At 44.4% G+C, this 26,460-nt stretch overlaps 1 protein-coding gene across 12 annotated transcripts in view; it reads left to right on the forward strand.

Moving 5' to 3' along the window:
* The window catches only part of AFAP1 (actin filament associated protein 1), a 198,263-nt gene that overhangs the window by 3,575 nt on the left and 168,228 nt on the right, over positions 1-26,460 (forward strand). The window lies entirely within an intron of this gene.

Here is a 26,460-nt window from a genome sequence, read left to right on the forward strand (position 1 = left end):
GTTAACCAGCCTTGGTATGAGTAATGTGTGCGTGATAGCTTGGTCTAGTTCCTTTGGACCAGGATTTTGTTAGGTCCAGCAACTGCTCTGAGCCTCGCATCCCTTATCTTTAAAGCAGAGTTAGTTAATAATACCATTTCTACCTAGCTCAAGAGATTGTTTTGAAATCCAGTGAAATCATAGATGAGATGGATTTTTTAATTAGTAAAATACTGCATTTCCAGGAAGTTTTCTTAAATTCATTAAGAACTTAATGAATCTGATTTTCCCTTTAAACTCAGATGTCTAATATCGAGTGATCCTTGATTTGAGGAGCATTAGTTTCTTTAGGATTGTTTTCTGTCTTTAATTGCAGTATTGTTTAAACGTCAAGTTAGCATTTCACTTACTCTTAATCTTTTCTTAGCAAAATGATTGAATGTGCATAATTTAGCCCTTAAAGGTCCCTTCCATTGTTTACATTCCCATGAATCTTCCTTTAATGAAGCAAAATTTCAATTCTTACCTGACCTGTCTTGAGGTTGAGAAAGGCTGGGGGTCGTCAGAGGTCAAGGTGGGTGAAGCATCGGCCTGTTGGTACACAAATAGCCAGCGCTAGGGTGCTGCCAGCCCCCGGGGAGCCCCCAGCCCTGGGGAGCTGCCAGCTCCGGGGAGCCCCAGACCTGGGGAGCCGTCAGCCCCGGGGAGTCCCAGCCCCAGGGGAGCCACCAGTCCTGGGGAGCCCCAGCCCCAGGAGAGCCCCCTCTAGTGCCCACGAGCTCCCTTGGCTCCTCTTCTCCGACCATGTGGGCGGCTGTTTGTTCAGAGGGACCCCAGCAATCAGTCTGCTTCTCTCCCTCCCTCCTTTCCTTCCTCTCTACTGACCTCTACCAAGGGGCCCTGGGAAGGTCATTGGGTGGGAGGAATGCGAAGGCTAGTGAAACATGGCACTGGTCCCCAAAGGACTTCTGTTTCAGGTGCAGATATTTGGTTATCCTGTTCATCACACGTTGACATTAGTACCTTAGTACCTGCCGAAGCACTGTGTGCTAGATAGATGCTGGAGATGCAGACGGAGTTGGGACGCGGGGACCACACGTGCAGAGCTGGGGGGCCACAGCTGGTGGGAGGAGCAGAGATGGGGCTGCTTTCATCGCAGTATGGCAAGGGCCGTGGTGAGGTCTGGTCGGGGTTCGGGGGTGGCTGGTGCACATGGTCCAGCGTTGATTCTCCTGTGTTTAATGCAAGTCTAGAATGTTGTTTTGGATGGACTGTGGTCATCCTGCCTTCTGCTCTAAGGTAGTTGTTGGACTCCTACTGAAGGTCAGCCATGTACAGACACTGTGTTAGGACTCTTCCCAGATGGTGCTGCATCAGTTCTCTGTGGTACTGGTGACAAGGTACGACTCACTTAGTGGCTTACCCCAACCCACGTTTACTGTCTCCCAGTTCTGTAGGTCAGAAACTGACCGGGGGCTCTTGGGGGAGAAACCAAGGCATGCAGGGCTGCATCCCTTCCCGGAGGCTCGGGGGAGAACTGCTCGTTCAGACTGTTGGCTGAGTTCAGTTCCCTAAAGTTACAGGACTGAAGTCCCCGCTTCGTTGCTGGCAGCTGGGTGGGGGCTGCCCTTCGCTCCTGGGGGTCTCTTCCTGGGCCCTGAGCTCAGAATCAGCAAAAAGGCACGTGCGTCGTGGTCCAGTGTCTCTGACTCCTGGTCCGGCTGCATCTCTCTTCTGGAGACGTTTTCTGCTTTTCAGGGTGCCTGGGAATAGGTGGCGCCCGCCTGGCTAATCCAGGGTATTCTCCCTGGATTACGGTCCTTTCTTTGCATAATGTAATCTGTCACAGGCTCTGGGGGGTAGGACGTGGGATTCTTTAGCACCGTTATCCTACTTGCCATGGTTACCCAGTTGATTTATTACAACATCCTCTGAGATCATTGTTATCCTCACTTAACAAATAAATACACGAAGACACTGACATTCCAAGTACCTTGGCAGGGCCATTAAGATTCCGCTTGTGGCTCTGTGTTGAACCTTCTTTCCACATCTGGGGGGAGGTCGGCAGCAGTGAAGGTCCATCTGTCAGAAAGAGATCCAGTGTGGTGTTGGGACTGTTTAAATGGATTGCTCTGATCACAGAGGTTTTGCCAAGAAGTTCTTAGAGTACTTCCTCTGCTAGAACAAAGCAGCCACGCGGAGAACTCGGGACCGTGGCTTTTGGAGGCTTGTGTGAAGGACTCTTCGTGGGAGAAAAGTGCACGGGTCCATGGCCATTTCTAGAACAGCCCAGCTGAGTCCACTCAACAGTGATTGTGTCCCTGAGTTGTAGCATTTAATTGTCTCCAGGCTGAAAAAAGACCTGCAAATAGAGTTTGTGCTGTCACCAATAGGTAGGCATTGGGTGCTTCTCGTGTTCAAGGAAACACCAACATGGTAGTCTCCAGGTACTTTAAGAGCACACGTGATCTCATTTGATAGTGTAGATGTTTTCAGTAGTCTTTCATTAAGGTGTTTTTCCTTTGCAATGAATGACAAGTTCTGATTTGAAATGAAGTTCCTGTACAAAACCAGAATCTGTAATCCTAATGTTTTAACTTGGTTCTCAGGAATTTATGAACTGCCTGAAATTCTGTGCAGAAGTTTCTTGTGTTTGCTGGGGAGAGGATTTATAGCTTTCCATATATTTTCAAAGGGGTTGGTTTCCAAATTAAGAATGCAGGGCTTAACCTAGTATTCTTGTTAGTCTAGTATCAGATTTTATTTTAACATCAAATATCCATTTTGAACAAAGTTAAACAGGCACATAGTTTTAAGAGTCAAAAGTTCTACAAGGCTTAGAACAGAAAACAGTGAAATTCCCTACCTACCCCACCCTTTTCCACCCTGGTTTCTGCTCCCCAGAGGCAACTCTTTTTGAACCTTTTAGCTATTTTTTCTAGATTTATTTATTTATTTCTTTTGCCAACCTGTTGTGGATTTAGGGCACTGACTCTACCCCTTCCTCTACTGCCCACTTCTTTCTCCCTCATCTTCTCAGTATAATTTTGTTAAGAGTTAGCTAAATAAATTTTAAGCAGCACTTATTATAATTATGTAGATGTTACTCGAAGCTGAGATAGCAGTCTATTTTGATTACATTTGCTTTCTTTTATAGATTATTTTCTTTTCCCTTGAGTGACTAATTGCCTTACTTTGTTTTCTTTGTATTGTTATTGACACATCTCCCCTTCCCCCCACAGAAGTATAAATCTCCCATCAGTAAATTCATATGCATCAGGCAATCTATCCATTTTGTCCTGTCTTAGGATAATTTTTTCTGGATCTGTCGTTCTTCCTGCTGTACGCTAGATTGGTTGTTTTCTAGGCTTGTAGACTTAAGAGCTTTCCTGTCACTGTGAGAATGCCTGTCACCTCTTCCCTGGGTACGATTTCTTCTTTTTATTTTGGTTGAACACATTTACCAGTAACTTTCTAAGAAAGGGTTTTTCTCCCTCTTTTTTTTTTTTTTAGGTCTTGAGTATTTGAATATTTTACCCATAATTTTAATTGATATTTTGGCTGGGTATAGAATTCTGGACGAGAAATCATTTTCCTGCAGAATTTTGAAGACCTTGTTCATTTGACTTCCAACTTCTAATGTGGCTGCTAGTAGGTACAAAGTCATTCCCGTGCAGGTGATCTGCTTTGTCCTCTGTGCAATATTTTAGGCATTCCTGATATCCTGAAATTTCATGATGGTAAAGCCATGGTTTGGGTCATTTTTTCATTTGTTGTGTTGGGACTTGGCAGCCCCATTCCATCTGTAAACTCTTGTCTGTTCTGGACACAAGTGCTACTGAATTTCTTTCTTCTATCTTTCCATTGCTTTGTCTTTTTGCTTTCCTTTTTAGGAGCGTTCCTCAACTTCTCTGTAGATCCTTCTATGAATTTTTCATTGATATAATATTTTTAATTTCAAGGACTCCTTTATATTTCCTGGAAACATTAAAAAAAAAAACTCCATCCTTCTCTTGTTTTAAGGATGCAGACATATTTGGTTTTTGTATGCTTTACATCCTGGATGAAAAGTTTACCTTTAAATGGCTTTTTATCTTGGCTGTCTAGTAAAACTTGAGCCATTTGACAGTCATCTCACTGTGCTTCCAAGATTTGAAAGAATAGCCTTTCGTTCCATTACCTATTTTCTATTACAGTAAAAAAGGTGTACTTTTCAATCCTTGGAGGTATTTAGAACATAGTCATCATATGTCCTACAGCACCTCAGCTTAAAATATTTCTCTGCATGGCCCGTTGTTGCTGAACTTTGTCCCCCACCTGCCCTCCTACCCTGTACACTTAGAATGTGCTGCTGTCCGCTCAGGGTCGGGCTGCTGCTGCCATTGGGGAGTTTGGCTTTTGGAAATGCTTATTTTCTTTTATTCAATGTGGCACGTGTCTTGCTGAGTGTGTCCCTGGCCTTTGGGTGCAGTAGTGCTTGGGGCGTTGAGGGGAGATGAGTAACCTTGGAAAATCCCCCTTTTGGCTCCCTTTTGATAACACCAGTTATTAAGATGCAGCAGAAGAAGTGATGGCAGGCTCTTGTCCTAGAGGCTAGCTAATGGCAGGACAAACGGGTAATTTTTAACTGTGGTAGGCAGAGCTGGGTTTGGGGTGCTGACATCTAGCCTGGAACTTTCTGCCAGGACTGGTGTACAGACGTGGCTTCCTGGGAGCAGGACGTGGTACCCCCAGGTGGTGTTGGCGGAACAGAGATGCCTGGCAGGTGTCCAAAGAAGGAAAGAGACCAGGTTGGAAAAGGAGCCACGCCTTTCAAATGACAATTGGAAGCCTGCAGAGGGTTTCCCCAAACATTCGCAATACTCTGAATCTCTTTAAGTCTTAGATGCAGAAATACATGTGTCAGCAGGAATCTTAAGGAAAATTACCGGAGCATGAGATCACCGAGGACATACAGCATTTTCTGTTTCAAATCCCCTCTTCCCAGTGATTTCAGATTTCAGAGGTCATAATTAGGCTTCTTGTCATTTTTCTCCAGATGGGCTAATTCTTTGAATTATGTTTTTCTTGAAGATTGACTCTGCTAGAAGCGCCGATGTACTGTCTTTATCATGAGGGAGAGCAGACGGTTCACAAGGAGACTGTAATACAGTTGATACTGAAGTTCCTTGGTGTCTGTGGTGTCATGTCTTCACTGCTGAGTGTTCCAGGCACTGCATTAAACGCTTTACATATATTCTTTCAGTCTTTTCAGTCATCAGGTACTGTTCTCCTTTTACAGGTGACAGCGAGGTTGAGGCATTGAGTACTTGCTCAGAGTCACCCAAGGAGGGGGATTCAAACGCTGAACCCCAACGCCTGTGGTTTCCACTGGCATGCCACACCACCTCTTTATTTGTGGTCGCTAGTCCTGACAGCAGGTTTCTTTGTTGGCCCAAGAACTACTATGGTGGAGCTTTTCACGGCACAGCTGATGGCAGCTGCATCTGGCCAGTAGGCAGCCCTTGTGCTCTCCTGCCCGTTCCCACATCCATTCATTCGTGGCTCTGGCGTGACTGCTGTGGCATAACCAGCCCAGGTGCAGCACGCAGGGCGCGCAGTGGGAGAGGCAGATGCGTGTCTGGTTGGCTGTGTTGGACCCTGCCTGAGGCTCCGAGAGGTCTGAATGGAATGCCAGCAGGGGGGAAGGTTTCCGGAAGTGGGAAAGGGGGCCAGGAAGGTGGAACTGAACAGTCCAGGCTTTCTCAGCTCTCAGAAGCATGCAGCCAGCTGCACCTGGATGGCCTCACCTGAATTCTGTTAGCTTTTTAGTGCAGTGCAGGAAGTTATCGAGACAGAGAATGCAGCCATCTGTCTGGCACGGGTGTTCTACAAATCCTTTGTTTGCTTTCTGATGTTTAGCAGGTTTGTGCAGCCTGAGGAAGAAAAGGAGAACTGACTTGTTCCCAGCGGGGTGTGGTGCGGTGTTACGGTGGGGACTGTACTTGCAGAGACTCCAGCCAGATGCTTATTTGGAGAAGACGCAGCAATTATAGCTGCACGGGGCGAGAGAGACATGCTCACCTGAAGAGGCACAGCCCAAATAGGTGCTCTGTCCCCCCAGTGAGATAACCTAACAGAACACAAAAGGTTTTGCTCATTCCTACACCTCTCCCCTCTCCCTAAGACTGAACCATCTTTTGTACTATGATGTAAAGACTCTGCTCTCTCAGTTTTCCACTGAGCCCGCAGTGTACAGTCAGGTGTGATGGAAAAGCTGCAGGCTTGGCCAGACTCAGATTTGCATTCCGGCTTTGGTGCATAATTACTAATAATGTGCTATCCTGGATAAGTCATTTTCTTAGAGCTTCTTATATAAAATGGGGGGATGCCTATTTTATATTAATAGGTGGTATGAAACTGTTGTGTACCCCAGAAAAGGCATGTTCTTTAATCCTGATTCAGTGTTTTTGGGTGGGATCTTTTTGATTAAGTTGTTTCCATGGAGATGTGCCCCACCCAGTTGTGGATGGAAGCCTTTGATTAGGTGGTTTCCATGGAGATGTCTCTCCAGCCAATCAAGCTGGGTCACTTACTGGAGCTTTTTAAGAGGGAACCATTTTGGAAAGAGCTTCAGCCAACACAGAGACGTCTGGAGAGGCAGAAGGAAAATGCCCCTGAGGAAGCTGGTTGAAATAAGAAGCTGGGAGAGAAAGCTATCAAATGTTGCCGTGTACCTTCCCAGCTGACAGAGAAACCCTTAACTCCATCGGCCCTTTCTTGAGTCAAGGTATCTTTCTCTGGATGCCTTAGTTTGGACATCTTATGGTCTTAGAATTGTAAACTTGTAACTTAGTAAGTTTCCTTATTAATAGCTGACCTATTTCTGGTATATTGCATTTTCAGGAGCATAACAAAGTAAGGCACCTACTGATTTTATAGGGGTAAAGATATTTATTAAGGGGGTTGATAAATGTAAAGTGCTTTGTCTGGTGTGAGATGTTCAGTGAGCCCTGAGTGAAATGGGGGGAATTAGCATTATTGGTAGTAATGAAGAAAACTGGGCAAGTGTTTTAGTTTCCCAGCCACTAAAACGAATACCATGCAGTGGGTTGCCTTAAGCAATGGGAATTTATTGGCTCATGGTTTTGAGGCTAGAAGTCCAAAATTGAGGTGTTGTCAATTTTGTGTCCTGGGGCTGGCGATCCTCGGGCCTGGGCTTTTCTACTCTCTTGTCATGTGACAGCGCACGTTCCAGCAGCTCCCAGCTTCTCTTCTGGGGTCCACTGATGTTAGGTTTCTGGCCACTCTCCATGGGTTTTCCTCTGTGGCCTTTTCAGTGAGGGCTCCAGGAATAGGATTAAGACCCCTCGTGTTTGGGGTGGGCCCTCCCTCCCTTAACTGAAATAACCCCATTGAAAGGTCCTGCTTACGCTGGGTGCAGAGCCGTAGGCATGGGTGAAGATTAAGGACGGGTTTTTCTGGGGTTCCTGGCTCTCAGCCACCGAACCGAGCTTGAGTCCTCAGCCTAGTACTGAATAAAAAGCTTAAAAAAAGGCCCGAGAAGCAGACCTGCAGAGAAGTGACACGCAATGTGTTATTATCAGATCGGTGAAGTGTGGGTTGTTTATTTGGATAATTGTTATTACCTGCTGCATCTCAGGGCTTCCTAAGTCTTGTAAGACAGAGAGCTCTGATTATTGCGTGGGACTGGTACTGGTGGCCGTTGAAATGGGGCTAAAACTCTCGGTTGAAAAACTCACAGCTGTTACGTCAGGAACCGTGGGCTCCGGAGCAGAACCGAGTCCAAATTCTAGTACCGTAACGGGAGCTGCGGCCTGGTGAGTGGAGGAAGGCACTCCTAATTGAAGTTTTCATTATATTTTTACAAAAATGGTTGGGAATATCTGCATCACTTTTTTTTTTTTTTTTTAGTAAATCTTTTTTTTATTATTTTTTTATTTTTTTACTTTTTTATTAACGGAAAGAAAAAAAGAAATTAACACAACATTTAGAAATCATACCATTCTACATATGCACTCAGTAATTCTTAACATCATCACATAGATTCATGATCATCGTTTCTTAGTACATTTGCATCGGTTTAGAGGAACTAGCAACACAACAGAAAAAGATATAAAATGTTAATATAGAGAAAAGAAATAAAAGTATTAATAATAGTAAAAAAAAAAAAAGAAAAAACAAAACAAAACAAAAAAAACCCTATAGCTCAGATGCAGCTTCGTTCAGTGTTTTAACATGATTACTTTACAATTAGGTATTATTGTGCTGTCCATTTTTGAGTTTTTGTATCTAGTCCTGTTGCACAGTCTGTATCCCTTCAGCTTCAATTACCCATTGTCTTACCCTGTTTCTAATTCCTGCTGGACTCTGTTACCAATGACATATTTCAAGTTTATTCTCGAATGTCCGTTCACATCAGTGGGACCATACAGTATTTGTCCTTTAGTTTTTGGCTGGACTCACTCAGCATAATATTCTCTAGGTCCATCCATGTTATTACATGTTTCATAAGTTTATCTTGTCTTAAAGCTGCATAATATTCCATCGTATGTATATACCACAGTTTGTTTAGCCATTCTTCTGTTGATGGACATTTTGGCTGTTTCCATCTCTTTGCAATTGTAAATAACGCTGCTATAAACATTGGTGTGCAAATATCCGTTTGTGTCTTTGCCCTTAAGTCCTTTGAGTAGATACCCAGCAATGGTATTGCTGGGTTGTATGGCAATTCTATATTCAGCTTTTTGAGGAACCGCCAAACTGCCTTCCACAGTGGTTGCACCATTTGACATTCCCACCAACAGTGGATAAGTGTGCCTCTTTCTCCACATCCTCTCCAGCACTTGTCATTTTCTGTTTTGTTGATAATGGCCATTCTGGTGGGTGTGAGATGATATCTCATTGTGGTTTTGATTTGCATTTCTCTAATGGCCAGGGACATTGAGCATCTCTTCATGTGCCTCTTGGCCATCCGTATTTCCTCTTCTGAGAGGTGTCTGTTCAAGTCTTTTTCCCATTTTGTAATTGGGTTGGTTGTCTTTTTGTTGTTGAGTTGAACATCTGCATCACTTTTGTATAATACTGTTCATTTAAAATAACATCCAAGCATCACTGAATTTAGACTGGAAGAAGATTTTTGATTTCTATAATTTTATCTTCTTGAAACAATCCTACCCCGCTTTGAAGATTTTTGAGTCAAAATCACATTGCCCAGCTGCGTGTCTTGTGGGGAGGGGCAGAGTTTAAACATGTAGGTCTGTTTAAATATTTCAGGCAATACGTAAATATACATAGAAGAATGAAAAAACTGAAATTTTCACCTCTCCATCTCTAGAGGTAACCATTGTTAATAGTTAAGTATGTTCTCTAAACATTTTCTTGTGCATTGTAAATACAGTGTACGTGTGTATGTGTATAATAATAGCTAATGGTTACTCAGTCGTTCACCTACTTATTGAAGTCCCACTGTGCGCCAGGCTTTGTTCTAAATGCCTCACGCAAGCTGACACGTCTAATCCTTACAGCACCCTGTTATTGTGACCGTTTTGCAGTGTGGTGACCGAGGGGGGACTAGCGGACTGGGGGTCCCGCTCAGAGTCACACAGCCTGGCCTCGTGGACAGGGGTTTTGTACCCAGGTCCTTGGCCTCCCGTTGCACACCCATCGGGCCAGGTTCCCTCTTGGAAGCTCACGACTGCCTCTCACACCTTACTCCTTCCGGCAAGATTTAACTTGAAATGTGCCTGGACAGTGTAGGTGAGGTGTCTTCCCTGCTCCAAGCCCAAACCTGCATCATGGACTGCCTCCAAACTCTGGCCCGAGGACGGGCCTCCTCCGGCCTGGCCCCACGGCCCCCCACCTGCTGACCTGCCTGCTCGGAAGGTTGGAGCAGAAGACGGTAACTTTGCCACTACAAAGGCTGGGATGGCTGGGCTTTCTCCTGGAGGGCAAGGCTCTGGGTCAGCCTTTGACCTTGGGCCCCTGGTGAGAAGAGGAAGAAGGAAGGACTTTCGTCCCGTTGCTGACCTCCGCTGCAAGAACGGAGCGTGGCACGGGGGACCTCGGGAAGCTGGGCTGCCCCTGTCATTTCCCTTCTCCTCGCGGAGACCACGTGGGGGTCCTCTCCCCCTGAGGCCAGTCCGTGCTACCGTCCAGCCAGCCAGGGCTGATGGACACAGATGACACGCCCAGGGGTTCCTGCCATGGTTGTGGGGCTTTTTGTTTGTGTGTTTGTTTTGTTTTGTTTTTACACAAGTTCATTTTGATTTAATAGGTACATTTTCTACTATTACTGTTACAGATTAAAATTTTGGTTTTGATTCAGAAAACAACTTAAAGAATGAGATAATTTGATATATCTAAGACCATAAACATAGAAACATGGGGTAGTCTAGACAAATTACTTCTTAATTATGGATCATATGATATGAAAATTAGAAGGGACCCATGCTTAAGTTGAAAACTCGAGAGAAATCTTGCATTTTGGGGCCACTCTGTGTTAAGTCTGGATGATCGGGTAGAAAATATCACTGCATGTGGTGTGACTAGAAGACGGTAGGCTGTAGGACCTTTTCCTGGACGGCCTGCCTCTCTCTCTTGGTATGGCATGGGGGAGGGAACTCACTGTTGGGAAGCCCCCAGAATTTGTCAGCTGTTTATACCCATACAGTGCCTCATTAAGCCTCAGGATCTTGGAGGTAAATATTATTTTCATTAAAGCTGAAGATAGAGGCTGAGAGAAGTTAAGAAGTTTGTTTGAAGTCACGTAATTATAAGTGGAAAAATGAAATACTTGATGAACTCAGGGGTTTGACCTCCAAGCCCTTGATGCTTCCATAACTACATGGTTACTTCCCTAAAAGGTAGGAGAGTGATGGGCTGCAGAACTCGAGGAGGCAGAGTTTTGCTGGTGACTCTGTTGGGCCTTTAACCGTGAAATTTTTTTTTTTTTTTTTACATTTTTATGGTGAAATATATATGCAAAAAAGTAATAAATTTTAAAGTACAGTTAACAAGTAGTTATAGAGCAAATCTCAAAGTATGGTATGGGTTACAGCTCCACAATTTCAGTATTTCCTTCTAGCTGTTCTAATACACTAGAGACTAGCAAGAAGTATCGGTATAATGATTCAGTAGGCTCGATCATGTGTTAAATCCTGTCTGTTACAGCGCCTCCCTCTCATTTGATTCTTCTCCCAATCTTCAGGGATATTTGGGCAGTGACTGTTTTAACTTCTTCATGCTGGGAAAGGAAAGGGGTGTTGATATTATGGGGTCGGGGGACACAACTAGGTGATGTTCTTGGAGAGATTGGTGCCTCTGGGTTCAGAGATTATCTGGCCTAGGAACCATCTGGCAGTTTTGAATTCTGGAAAACTAAACTTAGCAAGTGAAACTTACATAGATTCTCAGACAGAACCCTGGGTATTCATTCGTCAGGGTTTTCAGGAGTACTGCTGGTTGGGGCTTGATAAACCATGGCACTTTGTAGTATCAGACCAAAGCTTGCTTAAAAGTGACCTTCAGAATTATAGCCTCTTGACTCTATTTGGACTCTCTTATCCATTGATACCTTGTTTTGTTGCATTTCTTTTCCCCTGTTTGGTCAGGAAGGCATTGTCAATCCTATGGTGCCAGGGCCAGGCTCGTCCCTGGGAGTCATCTCCCATGTTGCCAGGGAGAAGGCCCTGAATGTCATGTCCCACAGAGGTGGGTGGGGATAATGAGTTTATTTGCAGAGCTGGCCTTAGAGAGACCAAATCTGATCAACAAAAGAGGTTCTCTGGAAGTGACTCTTCAGCATAATAATAGGTAGGCTTCGTGTCTCCATTACAGAAGTAAGTTTCATAAGAGCAAGCCTCAAGATCAAGGGCTTGGCCTATTAACTTGGGAGTCCCTAATGCTTGAGACAGTATCAGGAATTTCCCAGGTGGGGAAGTTTAATAGTTGCATATTTCTTAATCCAGTTTCCTCAGGGGACTTTGCCAATACTTTCTAATTATTTTCCCAGGCATACTCTGGAGTGTGTCAAGGCGTTACATTAAGCTATTATGACTTACAAGATCTCATTCCCTATTCTAGGCTCCATGTGTTTAGGTTACTGAAATGAACTTAACCATGAAATTTTAAAATAGAAAGATTTTGACAGTATTTCCTGGGTATCTTTTTCATCCATTATTATGAAAGTCTGTTTTTATCCCCAGCTGCCACCTCTCTGTCTTCCCACCTGGGGTTGACCCAGATCCCTATAATCTGAGCCCTTGTGCATGTCAGTGTTGGGGATAGTTTTCCCATCTAGAGAGCCTGGGCTATCTTTGGTAACAGTTATTGTTGCGGAATTTGTGAGTTGGAAGAGATTTTAGAGCTCTTCTGGGTCGGCTCGTTGACTTTGTAGATGAACTGGCATGCAGAGGAAGGTGCCAGCCTCCTTGGTGGCAGGGCCAGGGGAGGATCAGCACGCTTCCTGCCACAGGAGTGCTAAAGGGTTAGCGTTTAGTGAAATGTTTTTTACAGTTGATTTTTCTTTGCTTCTGACTTTTGCTATAAAAGAAAAACTTAAATTGCCTTTCTGTGTTATTATCAAGGTAAGAAAATATTGATTTGCTTGCATATAGGGTATCCTTGTTTCTAATTCTCATTCAAGGGCCATTTTCGATGTGATTGGGAGGGCAGGTTTCTAGAACACTGGAGTTTGTATTTGAATGGATGATGCCATGCGAGTAATTGAGTCATCCTTTTCCTTGTGTGTAAAGATGGCCCTGAGAACCCAAGGCCGGTGCTCTTGGTCTTGTCCTCCTAATTGCTTCTTGGCTTTATGATGATAGCTTCCTAACTTCTCTTCTCCCTCCCTATCTTGTATCTCTGGAGTAAGTGACATCTGGTATCCTGCTTCGAGCATTGCATTTCCATACAGACTCTTTACATGGCTTTCCCTTGTTAAGTGGAGTGTAGACCTTTAGTGTTTTCTGCCCGATGCCCTCCAGTGACCCTTCCTGAGGCACCAGCCCTTCAGAGAGAAAGAGTTTATGCTACACGTGAAGCAGAAGGTCAGATGACCTATGGGTCTGAAAAACCTGTCTCCTGACCTGCAGTAACTCTGCAGTTTTTTGTCTCCAAGCTGGGCAGGCTTTAGGTTGAGGAGCCCAGTGGCTTGAGATGATGTGGGTAGAGGCGCTCTGATTATTGAGCCTGCACAGATGGATGACAGGCTTAGCCACGGAACCAACGCGTGTCAGAAAATGCTGCCCTTAATATGATGGTGGTCATGATTTTAGTGTTTTAACGAGGTCCAGTTCACTCATAGGTTAACCTTTAAGCTACTGTGCAAGTCAGATGACATTTTGGTGAAATTGAGCTTCGTCTAGTAAGATAGTTTAGGATTGGGATGGGTTCTTTCTGGGAACTCAAGTTCCTTTATTCTTTTGTGATCATAAAACTCTAATGTTGAAAAAAGAAGTGGGGCTAGCTACAAGGTTTTTGCAATGACAAGATAAACCTTTATCAAAGTCTGAGGCAATTCAGCAATTTCAGGAATTTCTTTCTGGCTATTCTAATATAAAAAATAGCTAGAAAAGCATCTGTTTAATGATACAGTAATCCTAATTCTTACAGCTCCTCCCTCTTGTTTGCCCATTCTCTCAATCTTAAAGGGTCATCTGGGTGATTACTGTTCTGACTTCTTCATGCTCAAAAGGGGAGTTGGCATTATGGGGTAGAGGAATAAAACTGGTTCATGTTCTTGGAGAGACAGGTACCTCTGGGTTTCAGGGCTTAACTGTATAGGAACAATCTGGAGGCTTTAAGTCTCTGAAAAATAAACTTAATAAGAAAAACTTTTTATAGAGTGTTAGATAGAGCCCAGGATATTTTTTAGGGTTTTCAGGAACACTTTTGGTTAGGTTTACCGTGGCAGATCAACTCTATTTGAAATCTCTTAACCACTGAAGCTTTATTTATTTTCTTTTTTTATTTCTTTGCCTCATTTTGGTCAAGATGCTGGGGCAGGGCTCATTCCTGGGAGTCAGGTCTCACGTTGCCAGGGAGAATTATGCTTCTGAAACCTCGTCTTATGTATGGGGGAAGGTAGTGAGTTTATTTGCAGAGTTTTGCTAAGGAAGAGGCCACATCTGATCAACAAAATAGGTTTTCAGGGGTGATTCTTAGGCTTTAATTATCATTAGGCTTAGCTTTGCTTTTGGGAAAGTTTCAAGACTGAGAGCTTGTTTTTTTTTCTTTTCCATTAAAAAAATTAAAGGTTAAAACATTTCTTTGTTTTTATAGTATCTTAAAATTATGAACAGCTTCAAAAGCATACTGACTGTCATGCTCTGGAAAATATACTATAATTATTTAATTTGTCCCAAGCATAAATCCAGGAAAAACTTTTCCATAGCTCTCAGGGACGTTTTTCCGTACTTATTGGAGCTTTTTAAATTTGGTAATTGGGTTTTATTCAATTACTCTAATCCCAAGTTTTAATAATGATTTGTCTTCTGCAGCTACTGTTGCAAAAGTATTTTTAGGGAAAAAAGTTATTAATTTTAAATTGGGGAATTACAGGACAAACTATGTGAAACATGGCCTATTAGTAACATTCCTTCTGTCCCTGTCACTTCTAACCTCTAGGTCCAATAGAAATCATTTTTTAAGCCATACCTATCCTGCACCCAACTTTTCTGCAGTCACGCCTTCTCTTACAGCTGCCCCGGCTGGGCCATTCGTCTTTGGCCAGGGTTTAAGTGTCCTTGCGGCCAGGGATGGGAGAGACAGAGAGAGTGAGGCCTGGCCTGTTGGACTTGGTTTACAGTTTTAAATGAGGGCGGTGGGATTGAAGACTCCTGAGGTGGCCTTGGAATTGATGAGAGTTCCTCTGCCTTTCTCCAAATTGTTAGATCTCTTTCTCTCTAGGCTGTGACCTGGAGAATTGGGAAAGTCTTTGCTGTTTCCCGAGGCAGCCCTCTGTGCCTTAGGGAACTTCCAAGGGCGGTTTCTTCCCAGTACTCGTGTTTGTTCACAGTGGTCACATGTGCTGAGGCCTTGAACCCTGGTCCCTGGAGGGTTTTCTCCCACCTTTTTCTCTGGGACTCCAGGAGTATATACTTCCTTATCTTTAAGCAGTTTGAATAGAGCTCTTTTAATAATTTTTTTTTTTTTTTGCTGTTACCATCCGGAGGTATGAAATTATACCTTGAGCAGCAGACAGCCACAAGTAGAAAGTTAGTGACACACAGGACAAAGCAGAAAATAAACTTTTGAGAGAGACAAATAAAGGGTTGGCTATATATAATATCATCCCATCTTTGCTTTCTTTTGCAGAACAAATCTAATTGTACCAAGTGGTTTTTTTATTTCTTGATTTTTTGATAGAATAATTTCCAGGCCATTTTTTCCCTGATTATAAATCATATTGAGGTCAAACTGTGTTATAGAAATAAACCGATTTTTGTTTTTTTTCATAGGCTCACAACTAAAACCTTTCCAGGTTTTCAGAATATACCCCAAAGGGCTACATTCATGAATGCTATCAGCATTTCCTGTGTTACAAAATTTCTAATTAGCGAGGCTTGAATAATACAAATGGGAAAATATGTCAACTAACAATTTAAACAGACACTTAACACTATATGTTTATGTAACATACCAGTTAGGAATTTAACAAAACACACTCTGCTGCTTTGAATCTGTTAAGTATCTCAGAAAAACCTGTGTTCTGTGGGAGCAGACCTGTTGTCGGGGGGGACCTTTTGTTTGGTTGAATTGTTTCCATGGAGGGGAGACCCCACCTATTCAAGGCAGGTATTAATCTGCTTGCTGGAGTCCTTTAAGAGACCAGAGAGTTTGAGATGCTAAGAAAGAAGATGCTCCAGGAAGATGCAAGAAGGACCCACAGGAACTGAGAGAGTTTTTTGGAACCAGAACTCAGGAGAGAACAGCAGATATCGCCGTGTGCCTTCCCATGTGACAGAGGGGCCCCGGATGGCTGCTGCCTTTCCTCTGAGAAGGTATCCTCTTCTTGGTGCCTTAATTTGGACATTTTCACAGCCTTAGAAGTGTAACTTATAACTCAATAAATTCCCTTTATAGAAGCCAGTCTGTTTCTGGTATATTGCATTCCAGCAAACTGAAACAATGCCAATTAATGATTACACAGGCATCAAATACTTAATTACATTGGATACCAATTAATTGTTGGATTACTTATTTTCCAGGAGTATACTTTTAACAGATGAACTCAAGTCAGGGCCTTGAACTCCATAGAGGATGATTCTCAGAAAACAGGAAGGTGTGGCAGTCAGAGCTGAGGGTGACCATTCTGGAAGCAGGACCCGGGGTCTCACAACCCAATTCCAGGGGACTCAACCTCTGTGCTGAATCCCCAGTCCACCCTACCTTGGTGACCCACTCACTCAGTCACAGGTCTGGACCTGGTATGGGAACCTGTTTCTCTCTTTGAAGCTTTAAAGAGTTGAGGGTCTGTGGTGCCAGCAGAGTAGAAAATCTGGTTGCTGAGCTGTCATGGTCAGGGACATGTGTCAACTTGGCCAAGTTGTGTACCTGTTTCTATGGTTGGGCAAGTGCTGGCCTATCTGTTGCTATGAATTAGATTATAGAATTAGATCATGATCACGTCAGCTGCATCCACAGCTGATTCCATTTGTAATCAGCCGAAGGGGAGTGTCTTCTGCAATGAGTGATGCTTAATCTAATCACGGGAAGCCTTTTAAGGAGGATTCAGAAGAGACGGGCTCTCTTCCTGCTTTGGCCGGTGAGCCTCTCCTGTGGAGTTCGTCCAGACCCTCCATCGGATTCGTTGGCTTCACAACCTGCCCTGCGGATTTTGGACTCTGCATTCCTGCAGTCGCATGAGACACTTGTATAAATTTTATATTTGCGAGTGTTCCCTGTTGATTCTGTTTCTCTAGAGAACCCTAACTAATACATGAGCCTTTACACTAAAAGAGTCTAGCAGCTGCAAAACACTTGATTACATGTTTCCTGTCTTGCCAGGGCTTCAGAACTTTGGGCAGTTGGAGTCCTTATTTCTTTGGGCTCTTGTCCCATCTGGGTCACCAAGTTGACTCTGATCCAAGGAAGGGTATTTTTTGCCTGATGCACTCAAATGGCCAATTCCTGAGACACTGTGGTCTCAAAGAGAGAAAGAATTTATTGCTAAGCGTGATGCAGGAGATCAGCGTTAACATGTAACTTTGATAGGTTTTTTTCTTTTTTCTTTTTATTTATTTTTCATAGCTATACATTTATCAACTTTTTCCCCTTTTTTGTGAAAAATAACACATATACAAAAAACAATGAACTTCAAAGCACACTGCAACAATTAGTTGTAGAACAAAGTTCAGAGTTTGGTCTGGGTTACAATTCCACAATTTTAGATTTTTACTTTTAGCTGCTCGAAGATACTGGAGACTAAAAGAAATATCCATATGATGATTCAGCAGACATACTCATTAGTTAATGAGTTTGCTTTTTCTCCCACTCTTGAGGGGTATTTGGGCTATGCCCATTCTAACTTTTCATGTTGGAAGGGACTATCGATAATATGGGATGGGGGGATGGAATTAGTTGATGCTCTGGAGAGTCTGGCCCCTCTATGTTTCAGGGCTTATCTGATAGATTTTTTAGCTTCAGAAGCTGGGCAGGTTTTAGAATAATGAGCACAATAGCTTGAGATGACATGGTTAGTGATGATCTAATTATTGAGCACGTACAGTTCAGCTTGATTGCATGCTTAGTTGCAGAGCGTGTGTCAGAAGATGGTGGTCTTAATGTGATGGGCGTGATTTGTTTGTACTGTAATGAGGTATAGGCCATTTATAGATTAAAGTCTAAACTACTGCGTAAGTCAGGTGGGCCAGTTTTGGTTAGATCCAGCTTTGTCTGATAAGATAGTTTAGGAATTCAGGTGGGTTACTTCTAGCCTGACCCAAGTCCCTTCATTGATGAACGTTGGGGCTGTCTTTGTGACCATAAGACTCTAAAATCAGAAAGCAGGATAAGGGGGTGCAGGTGGGGCCATTCACAAGTGTTATATAATCACACACAATCATTATTAAAGATCAAGGCTGGATTATAGTTCAGTAATTTCAGGTATTTCCTCTGGCTGTCAAATCTGTGAGAAAGTAAGAAAAGCATCTATATAGTATTTATATAATCATAATTATTTGTTAATTTTTAACTGTTGGTTACAGGTGGAATCGACAGGCTTGAGTTTCTTTTCTACTCTATCATCAACCTTATACTCCAGCCAGCTGCTGAAGCCCTTTCTGAACTTGTCTTATATACTTTTATACTCTCCCATCTCTTCGCCCCTGTATATGCTCGTTTTTCCATATGGAATGCCATCACCCCACTAATGCCTGTTCACATCTTATCCGTCCTTCACAGCTTACTGGAAATACTCCCTTTTCATCATCCTTTCCCTGACATTCAAACTAGCATTACTCTTTCATCCTTTGAACACTGATAGTACATAAATTTTTTTCTCATTTAAATTAGCACAACAATCCTGTGAGTTAGGTATTATCATTTTCCTATTTTTACTAGTTATGTTTAAAATATTTATTTCACTTATTCAATATTTTAAATATTTAATATAAGCAATGGAACAACAATTCAGAAGGTGGAGTAGAAAGAAAATGCGCTAGCCTGTTCACCATTGTTACCAGTTCTTTTGAATCCTTCTAGAAGTAGTCTATGCATATCCACCCATTTATAGATAATTGTGTCTTCTCTTTAGAAACACTGATGTTAGCATAAATAAGTACTCTTCTCTACCAGATCCCTATTAATAGGAGTATAGGTTTCCAGTCTGGTGGAGGAGCAAGCAGTGCTGCACTGTGTGAATTCTTGCGTGTTTGCATGAGTATATTCATAGGATAAATTCCTAGATATGGAATTGTTGGCTCAAAGAGTGTGCATATTTAAAACTCTGCTTGGTATTGCTGTGCTCCCTTTTGCAGGGTTATATTATTTTATACTCCTGTTGTTCACGTGTAAAAGTGCCTGTTTTCTGTTCTCTTGCCACCACATTGCCACAACATGTGTCTTTGTCAGTCTTATAGATAGGTCCAAAAATTTTGCTCCAGTTTGAAAGATTCTTAAGGATCAGTTTTCTTGGTAAGAGAAAGGTAGATGATTTTGTTATTCTGTGTTTCCTTTCTTGTATATTCCATATGACTCTCAGGATTGTTTTGGGCATCAAGTACAGCTTAGTGGTTGCATTCACTCCCCTAGATTAAATTATCTTTGCTTCTTTCCATCATCCATTATAGTAACAACATAAAGACCTATAAAGCCATTGGACTTAGTCATTGTCCAGAAAAGGGCAAGTCCACAAATAACGGACCATTGTATACCAAATTACCAACTTAATCCAAAAAAATTATGTATAGTGCTTTGGTTATCATAAAACTTTCCAAAGAAATGAATTAAATAATGCAATTCACATATGAATTAATTGCATGTAAGTGTGTATAGATATTTATTTGTGATCTAGGAATTAAGGTTGCCTTTCTGACAAATTCAGAATAGCCCTGTATTCCAAAAATGTAGAAATTTTACATTTATACTTACAATATATACTCACACATTGAATACCTGATAGTTGTTTATGTTAATACACCTTATTAGATATTGTGTTTCTGTTTTCAGTTTGCAATCAGTCTCTCTGCTCAGGTTTTTTTTTTTTCTTTTGGTCAGTGATAATACGTGTGAACTTCCCTCCCTCTCGGCTGGATTTCCTCTCTTGGGGATGTTCCTGACGTCACATTGGGCGTCTGCTGTTTTTCCAGTGTGACTCCCGGCCGAGCAGCTCCATGAGAAACCCTCCTCATCTTCTGTAGCGCTGCACATTTTCCAGGCAAGCAAAACACACTCGCACGTTTTTATGGGGCCCTAAACCAGCCCTCTTCTGGGCGTTGGGAGACCCGACTTTGCTTCGGTTCACACAGTAACTGGTGCGGTTCCCAGGGACAGGTCCCTTCTGTCCTCTTCTTTGTAAGTAGGACAGCCGATCTTGTTTGCTAAGGTGCTTTCCAGCCTGGTTATCCCCTGGCCTGCTCTGCTCCCTGTGCTGAGTACTGTGCACATGGCGGGTGGGAGCCGCGGTCAGGGCAGAGCGAAGCACAGGAAAGTGGCTCCGCACCCTCCGTGGGACCAGATCAGAACCTGCCAGCGGATTCGAGAAAGACCCGGAAAAAGGTGCCTGGTGCCTTAGACTCATCTCAGCCTCCAGGTCTTGGGTTATCAGACCTGGAGAGAAGATAGACGGATGCTGTTTCGTGTTTGTAGAGTGTCATGCTACAGTTCACGTCTGCCACGTTTTGTAGTCGGAAAAGAAGCCTAGCCTTGGCTTGACACTTAGGTCAGTCTGTTTTCTTTTCTGTTCCTGCTTCCCTCATCATCTGCTTATTTCTTTAGAAAAATTGCAAAAAAATTCTTTTTAAAAAAAATGAAAAAACTTTCAAAGAAATTGCAAGGTTCAAAAGGAATAGATACTGAAAATAACTCAAGTAGTATTAAAGGCTTTTAAATGGAAGGTGAACATTTCTTTTCTCGTTGTCTTTGGGATAAAGACATGTTTGGTCATTTTCCTTCCAGATCTTTTGCAATGACATACAGACACTTACGCAGACTTTCCTGGTATTTTTAAAACACAGTAGAAATTCACAATGTTCTGGAGCTTCCTTTTATCCCCCACTCAGCAGTGTCCATGCCCAGCCTTCTTGATGGCATGTGTAGAGCTGATAGATTCCTTTTGAGCGTCGCAGCGCCGGAGAGTGCGAGTTGACGACAGCTGACGTTCACTGACCACGTCCACATCGCTGCCCTGGCTGCTCAGCTCGTTCCCTGGTGTTGATGGGTCTGTGGGGGAGTCTGCTAGTGTTAAGCGTTTACAAATTGTAGGACTGTATGACAGTCAAGCTCAGTCACTTGCTGAGGCTCAAGCCACTATTTTCATGAGAGATAACACATTAAAACAGAATTCTTGGTAAAATTCAATTAATTTGCCTTCATCATTTCGAGAAATATTTATTGCCTGCATCCTGTGTGCCAGGCACTGTCCTGGGGGCTTTCCCTGAAAGCACCTTTGCGAGAGGGTTAAAGGGGAGGCTGTCCGAAGGTGCCGGGACCTGGGAGAGCAAGGAGGGGAGACCAAGGGGTCCCAAGAGTGCGCTGCCTTGTGGCGTCGCTTTTCCCATCATCTGAACTGGGTCTCGTCTGCACGGCTTTCAGAGATACTTGGTTTTACGTTTATTTTGGCTCACCCGGGACTGAGTGACCAGTGTTCCTGAGTGCCAGGGGCATGGCGTAGGGGTCAGTGCTACCTCCTAGGCTGCCTGCCACCCCACCTCTTCTAGGAGGGGCCTCACCAGGGATCTGAGTCCCCTGCGGGGCGAGCCAGGTGGGGGTGACACAGGAGGTGGATGGTGGGTCTGAACTTCCTGCTCTTCCCACTCGGGAGAAAGGTGTCTGCTCCACTGTGTTCTCTGTGGAGGGGCTGCAGGGGTTAGAGCAGGGCTGGAAGTTCGGAGGCCGAAATGCCTGGAAGAACGGCTGGAGAGTGGGAGTGGACTGTGCTGGGACAGGTACGGGAGGCCACCTGCCCTTGGGCGTCCGCGTCCCATAGCCCAGTGGCGCCGGATTGGACACTGCGGCCTCAGATGTCTGCGGTGGCTCTGCCGTGTCATCAGCCTTTTAATAACGTCAGCTTTTGCTGCCCGGAATTTATAGCAGGTGGTGCCTCCACTGAGGGTCGCTTTTTGTGCTGTGGTCTCTTTGAGGAAATTGCCCGTGGCTCTGCTGTCCACACCCCACACAGCCCATTCCATGGGGTGACTGGTTCCAAATGTCTTCGGGGCTTTCCAAGTAGATGGCTGACCCAAGGCCCCACCAGGTAGGGTCACCTGCCGCCGCCCTTGGAGAGAGCCTCTGGTGTGCTCTGTCCTGGATCCAGGCCGGGCGCCTCCCAGTTATTTCCAAATCAAATATCGAATCGTTAAAATAATGCTGGTTGCTAAGGGTTCAGTTGAACTCATTATTTACTGGAAAACTTTTCTAGGGAATTTAGATAAGAGTTTTTTAAAGAAAAATTAAATATGCTCTTTATAAAGAAATCAAGCAACGTGGGAAAGTATCCAGATAAATGTTTTAACAATCACCCTATTCCTACCCATCAGAAATGCCCATAAGGTGATTTTTAAAATGCGCTGTTTCCTTCATCACATACTTAATTTGTGCCGTTTTATGTATCCTACAATTTATTGTTTTTAAAAACTATATTGTACTCTAAAGAAAGTTTAACCCACTGAGGCTGTAACAGGATTGGCAAGCTGAAGCCTTGTTCCTTTGGCTCCTGTCCTGTGGATGGTCTAGGCTCTATTTTATTTATTATACCTTTGCAGAGTGCTTTCTTTGTTTTGCACCTCCTACCTAGAAGCTGTGGTGGGAGCCTTGGAGTCATAGTCTGAGTTATGGTGGTGGATATTTGCATTTTGACCTCAGGGATCCAAAGCTCTGAGAATTTACTGATATGATCAGGGTCACGAAATGAGTTAGGGCAGTCTTGATACATTGACCTGGAGCCCTGGCTCAGCCAGCACTGGACCATCACTTGGGAAATTGTTAGAAATGCAAGTTATTGTGCCCTTCCTCCCCACCTACCTCCTGGATCAGAGTTCTTCCTTGAGCAGCTCTCTGCATGTTTCCCCTGAGTGCTGAGAATTGAAGGTGCTTTGTCTTCCCCGAGCTGTTTGTGCAGGGGACACGTGCGCGTAGCAGAGGAAACGTGGCTGGCCATTAACCACGTCTCCCGCTGCCTTGTAGCACTTACCTCTGTAGCGATTCCTTGACTGCCCAATCCTGTGTTTTTAACTCTGGCTTCTGGTTCGATTCTGAGTCGGTCCTGCTGCCCTGTCTCTCCAGGTCTGCTGAGGTGCTAGCACATGGTTCCTACTCAATATTTGTTGACTAAAAATAAAAAAATCAGTGGCCTTAACACGTTAGGAAATAATTGGGAGGAGCTCAGCCTGGAACCCATCAGGGACGGCCGGGCTTCTATCCCGGCGTCTTTTCCGAAGTCTAGAGACTGATTCTCCCTGATGGTCATTTCCACCCAGCTCATTTCCTCGTCTTCCTTCCCCTTCTCTCTGGCACAGACGTCCATGGAGTGTCCAGTCTGCTAGATGTGCGAGATCAAAGATGGCTGTATGTGTTTCTCACCTTGAGTTGTTCATGCACCTCAGATTCAACGTATCTCCACTCTTCTTCCAATCCCACATGAGCTGTTTGTTTTTATTTAGATAATGATGTCACCGTTCTCCAGGCTTTTACATGGGAACCTCTGCCTGTGTCTCATGGGCTTTCAGTGCAGTTTTTCCTCCCCACTATTTCTGCGGCAGCAGCCCTGGCTTCGGACCTCCTCGTGTGCCTTCCGGCTGCCATAATACCTCTTACCACTTCCCTGCCTCATCGTGCCGCTTCTCTGCACCTCGTTCTTAGCCTTGCCACCGTCAGAGGGATCTTTCCAAAACTCAGGCTGGCTAATTAAAAAAAAAATGCAGCCTTAGCAAATAAGTGCATACTGCTAAGAAATATCATTCCTTATCTTTACAGAACTCAAGGACTATAGGGGGACAAACCTACCGTTTGTATTTGTAAGGTGAGGGAAGAATCCCTGGAGGGGCCACGGGAAATAGTGGCAGATGCACTGGCCTTAGAATTGAAAGGCCTCAGGGCCTGCTTTTAATACATCAATTGGACAGCCATCGAAAAGTCCCTGACTTTCTATGCCCCTTGGCGTCATTATCTGAAAAACAGGGCTAATGAAGCACAGTCACCCTCTTCCCTCACGGGGCTAATGAAGCACAGTCACCCTCTTCCCTCACATTGCTGGGAGGAGCAGAGGAGATGCGTGCAGCCTGCAAGGCGTCCATCCATGCAGGCGGGAGATGGCCTGGTGCAGACGGCCTCTCTGCAGGCATTGCTCGCAACTTTTAAATCAGGTTTGTAGATCTGCCCTCCGACACCAGTGAGCCCCTCTGTTGTATATTTCTCTGGCGTGGGTGCAGGCTTGGTTCCGTACAGCTCAAAATTGTGTTCTATTCCAGAGCTGGGAAAGCCAGAGGAGGTACCCCACCCCCAGCCCGAGGGCTGTAGGAAGGAGGAGGCTCTTTTCTGCCTATATTTGGTGGGGTCATCCCAGGGGCTCTTATCGCCGATGAGAAGGCTCGAGGGCACCGTGCAAGGGGAAGGTCTCCCGGCCTCTTCGCTGACTGGTCCCTCTGTCCCCCGGGGGAGGAGGGGGGCTGGAGGGGACTCATTTCGAGGTAGTGTGCCAAAGGCGTTCTCCGCGCATCTGCTCTCAGAAGTGACTGGCATAATGAGTGCCCTGGCCGTTCCAGACAGATGGACTGCATTAGTCCAGAACACATCGCCTTTGTGGTCTGCAGACAGCCGGGGACAGAGCTGCCAGGACTCCAAGCTTTGTGGGGAATGCTGGGTCAGCCAAAGGATGAAAAAACAGAGGGAGAAAATCCACTCCCCGATGCTCGGCTCTGGGAGTGATGGTCAGAAAGAGAGATGGAGGACTCGGGCATGCGCTCCTCACATTTTAAGTATGTTTCTTAACCTCGTCAGGCCTGTTATTTTCATCTGTAACAGAATAACCTGCAGTACAGAGTTTCTGTGATGATTAAGTAGGAATAATATGGTAAAAGAGGCCACAATGGTGGGCTTGCAGTAAGTGACAGTTTGAATTAGATGAGGCGAGTGGGACTTGGCACTCCTGTTCAGATCCTTGCAGAACGAGCCAGGGAACACATGAATGAAAATGTGCAGCGCCCAATTAGATCACGTTCCCTCAGCTGTTGGGGACAGAATTTGTGCAGATGTATTCTGTTGTCCGAGGCTACTTGGTAGGATAGCTGCTGAGTTTTCTGCTTTCACTTTTGGTTTCTTAAGAATGGAAAAAGAATTTCTAATGGCAGAAATCCCCTTTTATGGCTGTTAGGACTCAAGCTTGAAGTAACATCTGTATCTTTATACTTTAACCCTGTCATTTAATATCAGCCAAACTAAAGTCGGCGAGATGACATGACCCCCCTCAAGTGCCAGTTGGTGGCAGAACCAGGATGAGACCCCCGAGCCCCTACCCCCAGCGGAGCTGTTTTCTGTATTGCCTTGCGTTTACAGTTTCCATGCTTGTTAGAACTGTACATTGAACATATAGCTGTGCACTTTTTTTGGGGGTGGGGTGGGGTGGGGAATTATACCGTGTCTTTTAGTACAGCAAATGGCTCTGACTCAAATTTTTCTTTTGTTCAGAAGGAAGATTGTTTTGCAAGCAAGCCCTATACCAGAATATTCTTTTTACCTGGGAGCTTGGATTGGACTGAGTACTTCTCTGATTTGTTTTTTTTAATCCTAAGAGCAGAGACATCTGCAGACTTTTTTAGGGGGATAGAGGCTGACTTGTCTTATTCAACCCTGATATTCCTAGAGTTTAGAATCTCAGTAAGGGATGGGCAGAGCTGAAGTGCGTGAGTCTGGGATGGTGGTTTGCAGCCCTAGCTGCACCTGGGGGCTTTGGAAAACACATGCTGGTTGCAGACCAGAAATGGGGCCGGCAACTCTAGTTCTTAAAAGATCCCCAGGTGGCTCTGATGCCCAGTGCAGGGAGAGCCCCGCTGGGGCGGTGAGTTGGAGTCCCAGGTGATGGAAGTGTTAATACCCTCACCTGCTCAGAACGGCTTTGGGTGAGTACGATGGGGTGATGAAAAGGCCACTGTGCAAATAAATGTGGAAATCACATAAATCCCACATCCTGTTCATCTCTGCATGAAGCACACTTACCGGTTGTCTGGTTTATTCTGCTCTCCACCCATTCAGCGTTCTCTCCATGGAATAATAGTTCTCCAGGTAATTGTGGAGAACTGCAGTAAGTCTGACTTGGGCACAGAGTGGCCTTGGGTCTGAAGTTCCCTTTGGGGATATACCAACTGCGTGCTCATGCCGCAGCTGCAGTGGGCATTGCAGGCGAGTGCTGCGGAGCCAGGCTGCCTGCGCTTCGCTCTACCTGTGCCGCTTCGCCAAGGTCTTAACCTTTCCAAGCCTCACTTCCTTTGTCTCTGCAGTGGCCCCTGACACCTCATAGGGTTTCTTTTTCTTTTTCTTTTTTAGGTTTAAATGCAAATGTGCATTTAGACTGCTCAGCACGATGCCTAGCCCATAGTAGGTACTCAAAACAGAGAATTATTTCTCTCGTCATTACGTCTCTTTGTCTAGTCATCATTCTTGTCCATTAGTGTACATTGGCCTGGCAGGAGAGTATTTTTACAGCTGTGGAAACAGAGGCAGCATAAGGAACCTGTTTAGGTTTTGTTGCTACCAGGTAGAAATCAGAATGCTAAGGTCGGTCCATCTGTCTTCACAGCTGTTATGTCCTCTTGGTGACACTGCTGT

Source organism: Tamandua tetradactyla, chromosome 19 (assembly GCF_023851605.1).
Source record: "Tamandua tetradactyla isolate mTamTet1 chromosome 19, mTamTet1.pri, whole genome shotgun sequence".
NCBI classification, from domain to species: Eukaryota; Metazoa; Chordata; class Mammalia; order Pilosa; family Myrmecophagidae; genus Tamandua; species Tamandua tetradactyla.